General features: G+C 40.4%; 2 protein-coding genes across 2 annotated transcripts in view; both read left to right on the top strand.

The window, feature by feature from the left end:
* The window catches only part of LOC126278599 (gastrula zinc finger protein XlCGF57.1-like), a 486383-nt gene that overhangs the window by 53646 nt on the left and 420146 nt on the right, over positions 1-12591 (top strand). The gene's annotated exons all lie outside the window — the stretch shown is intronic.
* The window catches only part of LOC126278598 (zinc finger protein 726-like), a 232057-nt gene that overhangs the window by 53613 nt on the left and 165853 nt on the right, over positions 1-12591 (top strand). The window lies entirely within an intron of this gene.

Below are 12591 nucleotides of genomic sequence, written 5' to 3'. Positions count from 1 at the left end.
TAGTGTAGATACTGTTATCTCACGAGAATTCAGAGTAATAGAGTTTTGTTGGAACTGACTACCTAAAGTAAGAAGAACTAAAAGGCTTTCTCAGCTTTTTAACCACCTGTGACAGAGAAGGTTACTAGAGTGCCCTGTGTAACTGTAAAGATTCTTAATTTTCAGTTTTTCTTATGAATAACTTGTTGAATAATGGAGTCATCTCTCACCCTTTGAATCCTTAGTTCTGCTTTATTTTGTTCTGATATTGCTCAATTGCAGTTTTGGGCTGTAGGTTGCAGTAGTTACTTGGAGATGAAGAGACTTGCACAGGGTAGGACAACATGGAGATCTGTATCAGACCAGGCATTGGACTAAAGATCACAAAACGACGGTGACAGAAACAACAACAACAATAACAACAACAACAAAGACTGAAACATCAACCATGTAAAGATTTCCTTTTTCATAGGAAAAAAAGCTTGTGCTTATTCACTCTGTTCCACTTGATATAAGTGTCTAATGAGTTTAATTTTTTTCTCATGTCGTCATTTCAACCTCTGAGTACTTCAGCAATTTTCCATTGATTATATTTCTTTTCCTTAGGCACCTGTTTTGTTGATCTTGTTGACCACAGAAGTGTATATGATATCTATATTCTTGTCAGCAACATCCTCCTCAAATCGCTCTGTCATGTTTACAACTAATGTCAACAAGAAAAGTAGCAAAGATACCAGACTGCTAGAACTGAAGCAGAGATGTTTCTCTCAAAGACCAACCACCAGCAGAACACTAATGGAAGTGAACTGTACATGATGGAAAGCTGTTCACTAGCACTCATGTACTGTATACACCAGAGAGAATTCTTGTTCACTGATGCTCATTCGCATGTGTTCACTGATGCTCATTTGCTTGTGTAAGGGGCTTGTCTTTTTACCATTTCACGTGAGCCACCTTCAGATCAGGGCATGATCAACGCACTACCACTAAGTGACTCATATTGCAGGACTGAGGTTCACTACAGTAGCAAAGATACCAGACTGCTAGAACTGAAGTGGAGATTATGAGAACTTTCTTTGGTGTTTCTCTAAAAGACCAACAACCTGCAGAACACTAACAGAAGTGAACTGAACATGATGGAGGAGACTGCTCTGCTACTGTACTATTGCCGCAGTTTGCCTAAAATCATCTCTCTTGTACAACTTTTTCCAGCCCATGGATTTTAATAAAAATTCATTCACTTTTTAATAGAAAATGGTAGGTGCTAAATAAATAGTATTTAATAGTATAGTTGCAGGAGTAAGATTAAAAATGATGTGTTCATTAATGTTAACACTAAACACATTTACATATCCTGTTAACTGACTCATTCCACATACTATTGATAAAAGAATCAATCAAATGTCCATGGATCATGTAACTATTTAACTGAGTCCCAATATGAAACAGATCAGAAGTTGCAAGTGGTGCTTCTGGCTGTTGAAAAGCAGCAATCAACTCCTCCATCACTAAAAACTTTTTGTCTGGGCCGTGGACTTTGAACAAAAGTAATAAAATTTCTTCTTTCACATAAATTTATGAAATTGTTAAGCTGCACAGAACTGTAAACATTTTTATTGACTGTTACATGTAGTGCACTTTACTGCTTCTGAAAATGGAAGTTTGTATCAGGGTTACAGAGGTCAGTGAATCAGATGTGATGAAGAAGAATGCAAATGCAAATCTGTCTGGAATACCGACACTCTTTCATTATGTTGTTATATGCAAACACGAAGCAAAAGGTGCAGAAGAAGCTATTGGCTGCAGTAGGAACATTACTCAGTACATGAGCTTTGAAAACGGAAGGTGACAGCTAATAGTACCATATTTGGTGTTCTGACTAATAACAGATGAGGCAGAGGAACTATTAGACAACTCAGGTATGATATTGTAAATTCTAGAAAACTGTGAATGCCCATTGCTTTCCTCCTGCATTCTAAAACTAAGCTAAACTCCATACGAACAGGCCTTGGAAGGCGCAGTGGTACCGACCGGCCGTCATCCTCACCTCACAGGCGTCATTGGATGTGAATGTGGAGGGGCATGTGATCAGCACACTGCTCTCCCAACCTATGTCAGTTTACGAGATGAGCCACTAGTTCTCAGTCAAGTAGCTCCTCAATTTGCCTCACAAGGGCTGAGTGCACCCCGCTTGCGAAAAGCACTTAGTAGACCAGATGGTCACCCGCCCAAGTGCTAGCCGAGCCCGGCAGTGGTTAACTTCGGTGATTTCACAGGAACCAGTTTTACCACTGTGACAAGGCCATTGGCTCCTCCTGCATTCTGCCCTTGCAAATGGTTGATTAGCTAACCCTGTCCATCCCATAGCTCCAAACAGTGCCACCACACCTGCTTTTGAAAAGAAAGTGTCAGTTAGACCGTCAGAGAGAGCGCGTCGCTAGTTCCTGCTACTACTAAGGCGAGTACACCGTTCGCTTTTTAAATATTTTTACGAGCTTCAAACAGGAGTGCAGTAATGGATAGGAACTGTGATTGTTGTGTACAGGCGCGAGCTGAGCTGGCAACCCTTCGCTCACAGCTTCAGGCTGCGTTGGCTTCTGTCACACTGCTTGAGGCTGCTGCCAAGGAGCGTCACTGTGGGGGATCAGACACAGAGATGCGAGGGACGTCGAGCACGTTTGCACGTGTCCTCTGACTGGTCCACTGCTTTGACCTCCCCAGGTACTGCCTGCCTTGAGGTTGACCTCTCACCCGTGGTCGAGAGGGAGATCATTCCAAAGTCTGGCAGGCAGCGAAAAACTTTCCATGGGGCCGATCATAGGGCCTCTCTAGTTCGTTTGACAAATTGGTTTCGGGCGTTATCTGTGGCTGATGATGTCTCTGAGCCAGATGCAACCGTCCACCCCATTCCAGAGGAAGCTTCTCAGCCCGCAAGAAGTGGGCATTCAAAGAGGGTGGGTTTGCTGGTAGTTGGGAGCTCCAACGTTAGGCACGTAATGGGGCCCCTTAGGAATGTGGCTGCCAAGGAGGGGAAGGAAGCCAGTGTGCACTCTGTGTGCATTCTGAGGGGAGTCATTCCGGATGTGGAAAGTGTGCTTCCGGATGCCATGAAGAGTACAGGGTGCAGTCAACTGCAGGTGGTGGCTCATGTCGGTACCAATGACGTGTGTCGCTTTGGATCAGGGCAGATCTGTCTGGTTTCAGTGGCTAGTGGAAATGGTAAAGACTGCCAGTCTTGCTTCCGAGGTTAAGGCGGAGCTCACCATCTGCAGCATCGTCGATAGAGCCGAGTGGAGGGTCTGAGACAGAGGCTCTGGTGGTTCTGTGACCGTGTAGGCTGCAGATTCCTTGACTTGCGCCATCGGGTGGTGGGTTTCCGGGTTCCACTTAATAGGTCAGGAGGCAGCTACATGCGTAGCGGGGCCTGTGTGGAAGGGACTGGACAGTTGTTTACGTTAGAGGGTCTCAGGGAACCACATAAGGGGCATCCGTCAGAAAGTGGGCAGGTAAAACACAGTAAGGTAGTTGTAGAAATGATTGGTATTGTAGTTGTAAATTGTCGTAGCCGTGTTGGGAAAGAACCAGAGCTCCAAGTTCTAATAGAAACCACTGAAGCTCAAATAGTTGTAGGTACAGAGAGCTGGCTAAAGCCGGAAATAAGTTCAGCTGAAATTTTTTCAAACGATCTAACAGTGTTCAGAAGGATAGATTAAGTACAGTTGGTGGTGGAATATTTAATGCTGTCAGAGGTAGTTTGCCTTGTAGCGAAATTGAAGTAGATAGTTCATGTGAAATAGTATCGGTAGAAGTTATACCTGACAATCAGACTAAACTATTAATTGGATCATTTTACCCCCGCCCCCCTCCCCCAACTCAGAAGACATAGTTACTGAACAGTTCAAAGAGAACTTGAGTGTCGTTTCAAATAAGTACCCCGCTCATACAATTATAGTCGGTGGTGACTGCAATCTGCCCTCGATATGCTGTATAAATTATACGTTTAAAGCTGACGGCAGGCATAAAACATCCGAAATTGTACTGAATGCTTTCTCAGAAAATTATTTTGAACAATTAGTTCATGAGACCACTCGAAGCATAAAAGGTTGCCAAATCATACTTGACCTTTCAGCAACAAATAATCCTGGACAAATAGTGGGTGTTGTGACGAATACAGGGATTAGCGAGCACAAGGCAGTTGCTGCTAGGCTGAATACCATAATACCTACTACAGCCATCAAAAAGAAACGCAAAGTGTATCTATTTAAAAAAGCTGATAAAAATGCTCTTAACGCCTTTTTAAGACACTTTTCACTCCTCCCGATCTGATCATGTGAGTGTAGAAAAGTTGTGGAATGTTTTCAAAGAGATAATATCAACAGCAATTGAGAGATATATACCACATAAATTAATAAGTGATGGTACTGATCCCCCATGGTACACTAAAAGGGTCAGTTCGTTGTTGCAGAAGCAACGAAAAAGCATGCCAAATAAAAAAGAACGCAAAATCCCCAAGATGGACAAAGTTTTACAGCAGTTCGAAATATGGCATGTACTTCCATGCGAGATGCTTTTAATAATTTTCACAACAAAATTCTGTCTCGAAATCTGGCAGAAAACCCAGAGAGATTCTGGTCATACAAAAGCACACCAGTGGAAAGACACAATCAGTACCTTCACTGCCCGATAACAACGATCAAGTCACTGATGACAGTGCCACTAAAGCAGAGTTATTAAACATGGTTTCCCGAAACTCCTTCACCAAAGAAAACGAAGTAAATATTCCCAAATTCCAATCAAGAACAACTGCCAAGATGAGAAACATGGAAGTAGATATCCTCGGTGTAACAAAGCAGCTTAAATCACTTAATAAATGCAAGGCCTCCGGTCCACATTGTATACCAGTCAGGTTCCTCTCAGAGCATGCTGATAAAATAGCTCCATATTAGCAATTATATACAACCACTCGCTCACAGAATGATATGTACCTCAAGACTGGAAAATTGCTCATGTTGCACCAATACCCAAAAAGGGAAGTAGGAGTAATAGTAGGAGGAGAGGTGATACTCCTACGTGGCATGTCCCACGTGGCAGATAGGGAAGTCCTCACCGGGTTACCGGCGGACTTGAGTGTAATAAAATAGCTCTCGCGGACCAAACACACCCTCTGTGGTTAACAATTGGAGTTTGCTCCAACTAAGGTTGACAACCTTCGAAAATAAAAAATGGAAAGGTCATTTAGGAAAAAAGTTCCACCATCCTGCTCAAAAAGGCAGGAAAAGGCTACATCGGATTCAGTGGGTAGTTAACTAGAAGACAGCAATGAATCGGAGCGTTTGCAACCATCAAAATGCACACTAAAACACAAAAAGAAGATTAAACATTAACAGATAACTTATATAGCAACACACAACATAAACTCACTACTTCAGACCGGAAAACTCAAGGAGCTCATAGATGAACTAAATAAACAAAAAATTTTAATAACAGGGACCCAAGAAATGAGAAACACCACAGAGGACCCATTCGAATCACAAGGATACAAAATTTATAATGGGAAACCAGGACCGAGGGCAATGAAACAATGTCCCCAGTTGGGAACAGGGTTTTTAGTAAACATAAAAATAATAAATTCAGTAACAGATTTCCAAGCAGCATCACCAAGAATTGCGACTCTAAGCTTTAAAACAATGAACAAAATTTATACAATAATAAATGCTCATACGCCAACAAATGAAAAAAAAAGTCTAACAAAAACAAAGGAAGAGGTGGATAAATTTTGAGGCCTTCTAGAACAAATTGTGAACAGAGTAAATAAAAAGAATGTAAAAATCTTATTGGGAGATTTCAATGCTCAGTTGGGAAAAGAAAGGAAATATAAAGATATAATTTGAAAATGGATTCCACATAAATTTACGAACAAAAATGGTCAAAGACTTGTAGAACTCTGCAGAGAACACAACCTTATATCTAAATCAACATACTTTAAGAGAAATCCAAGTAAACTTAAAACATGGAAACATTCAGACTGGAGGAAGGGGGAGTGGCAGCTAGACCATGTCTGTATGGACAAAAATTTTCATAAGGAGATCCACAATGTTAAAGTACTGAGAGGAGCAGACACAGGCTTAGACCATTATATAGTTAAAATTAAAATCAAATTCACTTTGTTAAAGAAGAGGACCAGAAAAACTAATAAAATAAAAAGGAGGTTTGCCCCACATCAGCTAATTAAAAATAATAAATACCAACAAGTAACACAAACCATCAAATTAAGAGATGATGTAGAACAACTAGTGCCTAGTCTTAAAAAAGAAGCAGAGAATCTAGCTCCCTTGAACCCACGAAGGAAACATGCATGGTGGACATCAGAATGTGACAAATTCCATGAAGATAGACACCAAGCATGGTTAAAGTTTCAAACACATAAAACTGAAGAAAATGCCATCAACCTAAAAAATGAAAGAAAAAAATTGACACAAAATATTAGAAGAATCAAGAGAGGATTCCATAAAGATATTATAAAGTCTATAGAAGGTAATTATCATAAAACCACCTGCAGGAACTACTATAAAATCTTTGGGAAACAACTACAACAATATGAGGCCCCTACATTAATACTGAAAGATGAAGATGGAAGAATTAACACAGTAACAAGGAAAATGCAGAAATCATGGCAAAAGCATTTAACAAACTTATGAATTGCGAGGCACCCAAAGAACCCTTACAGATCAACATAAATACCCCAATAAAAACCAAACCTATCAAACTAGACCCTCCAACTTTCCAAGAAGTAGAAAAAAATTCTTAAAGAACAAAAAATTATAAGGCATGTGGAGAAGATCAGTTGTTTTTTTTGAAATGTGGAAATATGCAAGTGACACAGTCAAGACCTCTTTACACATGGCTCTAACAAAAATTTGGGTAACAGAACGATTCCCTGAACATTCATCCTCCCACTACACAAAAAGGGAGATAAGAGCAACCCAGACAACTACAGAGGAATCTCTCTCCTAGATTGCACATACAAAATTCTATCCAAGATCCTATATGAAAAAATCTAGGGACTATTAGAACTGGAGTTAGGAGAATATCAGGGAGGTTTCAGACCATGGAGAAGCTGTGCAGAGCAGATAATTAGTTTAAAATTGATTATGGCATACTACAAGAAATGGAACAATCTACATTTGTAGATTTTAAGAAGGCATATGACTGTCTTCACAGACCTTCAGTATTAAAAATTTTAAGAAATCTAGGACTCCATCCAAAACTAATTAAAATAATACAACTCACCCTAACCAATGCCAAATCAAAAGTGAGGCTTAAAGGAGAAATTTCGGAACCATTCCTCATAAAAACAGGCTTAAGACAAGGTGACTGCCTATCACCATTACTGTTCAACTGTGCACTGGAATACATAACGAGAGAATGGTACAAGAACAATCCAAAGATGATAAGAATTGGAAGTGCAAAAGATGATGATAGCTTAAACTGCTTGGGATTCACTAATGATCTTGCTCTCGTAGCCAACACTGTTCAAGAAGCCAGGCAACATGTGAAATCACTACAGGAAATAGCAGAGAAAGTAGGCCTTAGAATATCATTTGAAAAAACGGAGATTATGCTTACTGATCCACCACTTGCCAACAAAATTACAATAGGAGAACAGGAAATCAAAATTGTTCATAAATTTAGATATTTAGGTGGAATAATAACATACAATCTAAATGAGAAGGCATCATGGCAGAATAGAATAAAAAAACTGAACTACGCAAATTACATTACCAAATCTTAATACAACAAAAAAAGCCTATCTATAGATGCAAAATTAGAACACTATAAAACAATTACACAACCAGAAATGACGTATGCAGCTGAAACTATCTTCAAAACAACTAATATAGCAGAAATTGACAGAATACTAAAAATAGGAAGAAGAACAATTAGGACATGTATAAATAAACAGTATAAAATAAATGGACATTGGAGAATAGCATCAAATGAAACAGTATATAAGAAAATAGAACCAGTCATGAGCATGATCAGGAAGAAATGCATCTCATTCTTTGGGCATCTGATGAGAACTCCAGAAAACAGAATTAGTAAAATAAAAAAAACACAAAAATTGTGGAATAGCAAGAGCGACATTAAATGGATCACAGAAAGATATAAAAGAACTCCAAATTACAGTAGATTACCTAAAAAAAACAAAGCCGGCCGGAGTGGCCGTGCGGGTCTATGCGCTACAGTCTGGAGCTGTGCAACCGCTACGGTCGCAGGTTCGAATCCTGCCTCGGTCATGGATGTGTGTGATGTCCTTAGGCTAGTTAGGTTTAATTAGTTCTAAGTTCTAGGCGACTGATGACCTCAGAAATTAAGTCGCATAGTGCTCAGAGTCATTTGAACCTAAAAAACAAGACAGAGAAAACCAGAATACTGACAGACCCACAAACCAGACTACAAATGAAAATCAATAAAAGAAGTACAGGAAGAGTGGTCTCAGATGAAGAAAGAAAGAATATATCTGAAGAATGAAGAAATATTGGGCAGACAGAAGAGCAAAACATCTTTCGTACAAGAATAGACTCTAATAATTATATTACCTAAATATCATATTAAGTTATTGTTGAGCCAGATTGTATCCCTGTGTAACAACTTGTTTACAACTTTGTATTTTTGACTAGAGTGGTCCAATGAAGGCCATAAATAAAAAATAATACTGTATTCGAACATTATAAAGTACCTCGAAGAAAACGGTTTATTGACATATAGTCAGCACGGATTCAGAAAATATCGTTCTTGTGAAACACAACTAGCTCCTTATACTCATGAAGTAATAAGTGCTATCGATAGGAGATATCAAATTGATCCCATATTTTTAGAGCGACATCGTTCCTCACAAGCAGTCTTCTAATCAAACTGCGTGCCTACGGAGTATCGCCTCAGTTGTGCGACTGGATTCATGATTTCCTGTCAGAAAGATCACAGTTCATAGTAATAGACAGAATGTCATCGAGTAAAACAGAAGTAATATCCGGCATTCCCCAAGGAAGTGTTATAGGCCCTCTATTGTTCCTGATCTCCTGATCTATATTAACGACATAGGAGACAATCTGAGTAGCTGTCTTAGATTGTTTGCAGATGATACTGTCATTTACTGTCTTGTAAAGTCGTCAGATGATCAAAACGACTTGCAAAATGTTTTAGATAAGATATCTATATGGAGCGAAAAGTTGCAAATGACCATGAATAAAGAAAAGTGCGAAGTTATTCACATGAGTATTAAAGGAAATCAACTAAATTTTGATTATGCGGTAAGTCACACAAATCTGAGGGCTGTAAATTCAACTAAATACTTAGGGATTAAAATTACAAATAACCTAAATTAGAATGATCAGATAGATAATATTGTGGGTAGAGCAAACCAAAGAATGTGATTCATTGGCAGAACATTTAGAAGGTGCAACAGGTCTACCAAAGAAACTGCTTACACTAAACTTGTCCGCCCTATTCTGGAGTACTGCTGTGTAGTGTGGGATCCGCATCAGGTGGGACTGACAGATGACATCGAAAAAGTACAAAGAAGGGCAGCTCATTTTGTATTATCGTGAAATTTGGGAGATAGTGTCACAGACATGATACATGAATTGGAGTGGCAATCATTAAAACAAAGGCTTTTTTCGTTGCGGCGGGATCTTCTCATGGAATTTCAATCACCAGTTTTCTCCTTCGATTATGAAAACATTTTGTTGGCACCCATCTACATAGGGAGAAATGACCATAATGATAAAATAAGAGAAATTAGGGCTTGCACGGAAAAATGTAAGTGCTTTAAGTGATCGTTTTTCTCGCGTGCTGTTCGAGAGTGGAACAGTAGAGAGACAGCATGAAGATGATTCACTGAACCCTCTGCCAGGCACTTTATTGTGAATACCAGAGTAATCATGTAGATGTAGATGTAGAATTCAAGATAAGAAGAAACTTTTAACTATTTTCTTGCAATAATACAGCATAGAGCTTTTTGCACACGGTAAAACCGTTAATAAAATATGAATTTAACAAAAAATATGTTGTAATGGGCATCCAGAGCATCAGATAAAGTAATTCATGTGATTCTTCAATATCTCCAGGTGTATTTTATGACGAAATAAATCGCAGGTGAACAGCCTGGTATGAGTGTGCATAGGACACAATATTTTGGCAATCGACCACGTTGCCATCATCAGCGCACCTGATGTTGGCAACGAGGTCGATTGCCAAAATATTGTGTCCTATGCACACTCATACCAGGCTGTTCACCCGAGATTTATTTCGTCAAAGTAATTCATGATTTAAGACAAGCACAAAATATCCCAAAAAGCTGTTTGGCAATACATTGTGTTTTGTATTTGCAACCAAGGGGAGCAACACACTAAGGTGGATTTACACAGGTATCCAGGAAGAATGACACATTTATTAGGGTTAATGAAGAAAATACAACAACACAGTTCCTTTAAACAGCTGAAAGTCAATACTTGACTTTTCAGTGTAATGTTCTTGACTGGTAGTATATCAATGACATTAATGTCCAGCAAGACAATGAGCTCATGATCAGTTGAAGATGAGGTCCAGCAAAGTGTGAGCTCATGGACAACAGAGACGAGGTCCAACTAGGTGTGAGCTGAGGATAACTAAGGCATTGTTCAGCTGGGTATGACACCAGGATGGCAGAGATGAGATCCATCTAGGCGTGCTCCATGGACGACAGAGACGAGGTCCAGCTAGGCGTGATCCAAGGATGGCAGAGACAAGATCCAACTAGGTGTTAGGAGTGAGCCAAGGATGGCAAGAGAAAGGTCCAAGTAGATGTGAGCTGAGGATGACAGAGGCAAGGTCCAGGTAGGCGTGAGCCGAGGACAGCAGAGATGAGGATCAGCTAGGCAAGAGCAGAGGATGGCAGTGATGAGGTCCAGCTAGACACGAACAAAGATGGCAGAGGTGAGTTCCAGCTAGGCATGAACCAAGAATGGCAGAGACGAGGTCAAGTTAGGTGCTAGGTGTGAGTCAAGAATGCCAGAGACGAGATCCAGCTAGGTGCTAGTTGTGAGCTAAGGATGGCAGAGATGAGGTCCAGTTAGGCACCTGCTGACGATGGCAGAGAGAAGGTCCAGTAATACATGAGCTTCAGACGGCAAAGACAGAGTACAGCTAGGTGTGAGCTGAACACACCAGAGATGATATCCAGCTAGGTGTGTGCTGAGGATAGTAAAGACAAGGTTCAGCTAGGCACGAGCTGAGGACAGCAGAGATGAGGTCGAGCTATGTGTGGCCCAGGATGCGAGAGACGAGGTCCAGCTAGCACAAGATGATGATGGCAGAGAGAGCTATGAATGTGCCAAGGATGTCAGAGTCAAGGTCATGAGCTTAAGACCGTCAGACCCACACAACATGAGCTCGAGGATGGCAGAGACAAAGTTTTGTGAGACATGAACTCGGGGGCAGCATAGGTGAAGTGTAGCTATGTGTGAGCCAAGTGTAGCAGAGACGAGGTTCAGCAAGGCAGAAGCTGAGGATGGTGGAGATGAGATCCAGCTGGGCATGAGCCAAGGATGGTACATTTAAGATTATGAGCTCATGGATGGCAGAGACATGATTCAGCGAGACATGAGCTCAAGGGTCGCAGAAACTAGTTCCAATGAGATGAGAGATCAAGGATGGCGGAGATGACGTCCTGTGATGCATTGTCTTGCGAATGGCAGAGATGAGGTCCTGTGGGATGTGAACTCAAGGATGGGTGAGATGAGGTTCTGCGAGAGGTGAGCTGAAAAACGGCAGAGACGAGCTCCAATTGGGTATGAGCCAAGAATGTCAGAGATGACGTCAAGCTAGGCATGAGCCAAGGACACCAGAACCAATATCCAGTTTGGTATGAGCCAAGCTTGCCAGAGTCGAGATCCAGCTATATATGAGCTAAGGGTTGCAGAGACATAGTACAGCTAGACATGAGCCGAGGTTGGCAGAGACTAGTTACAAGTAGGTGTGAGCAAAGGATTGTAAAGTCGAGGTCATGATCTCAAGAATGGCAGAGACAATATCCCCTGAGACATGAACTTGAAGATGGTACATATGTGGTTGTTGGTGTTTCACAAATGGCAGCCTGGAACATCTAATAATGTAAGTTAGTTATCTGCAGTTGCTGTTGTGAATTGGTAGGTTTAGGAAGAGTGAAACTGTTTGAGAGAAATTTTTCTGGTGTTCTTGGAGAAGCTTAGAAAAATTAGAAATACTCACTTGTGATAGAATTGAAGAGATGAAGTAGTTGTGAAGTGCTACAAGTTCTAGTACTTCCGATTTGTTAATATGTTGTGTGTTTCTAGAAAAGACCCACATTGAAGGGTCATAGTTGTATTCAAGAAGCTTTTTTCCTTTAGGTGTGTGCATCCTACAATGCCTGTTCATATATTTTGCAATACATTTAGTTGGCATGATTTTCTTGCTGGGATTCCACAATAATATTTATTTTATAATTCAGTATGAACTGATTCTGACTGCAAGTAAACTCCTATCAAAGAATTCTGACCTGATCCTTAATGATCAAACACAGGTCCATTAGTCACCCTTACTAAAGTAGCCGCA

The sequence above is a fragment of the Schistocerca gregaria genome, chromosome 6 (assembly GCF_023897955.1).
Source record: "Schistocerca gregaria isolate iqSchGreg1 chromosome 6, iqSchGreg1.2, whole genome shotgun sequence".
NCBI lineage: Eukaryota > Metazoa > Arthropoda > Insecta > Orthoptera > Acrididae > Schistocerca > Schistocerca gregaria.
Note: the sequence above shows the minus strand (reverse complement) of the source record. Positions and strands in the feature narration are given on the sequence as shown.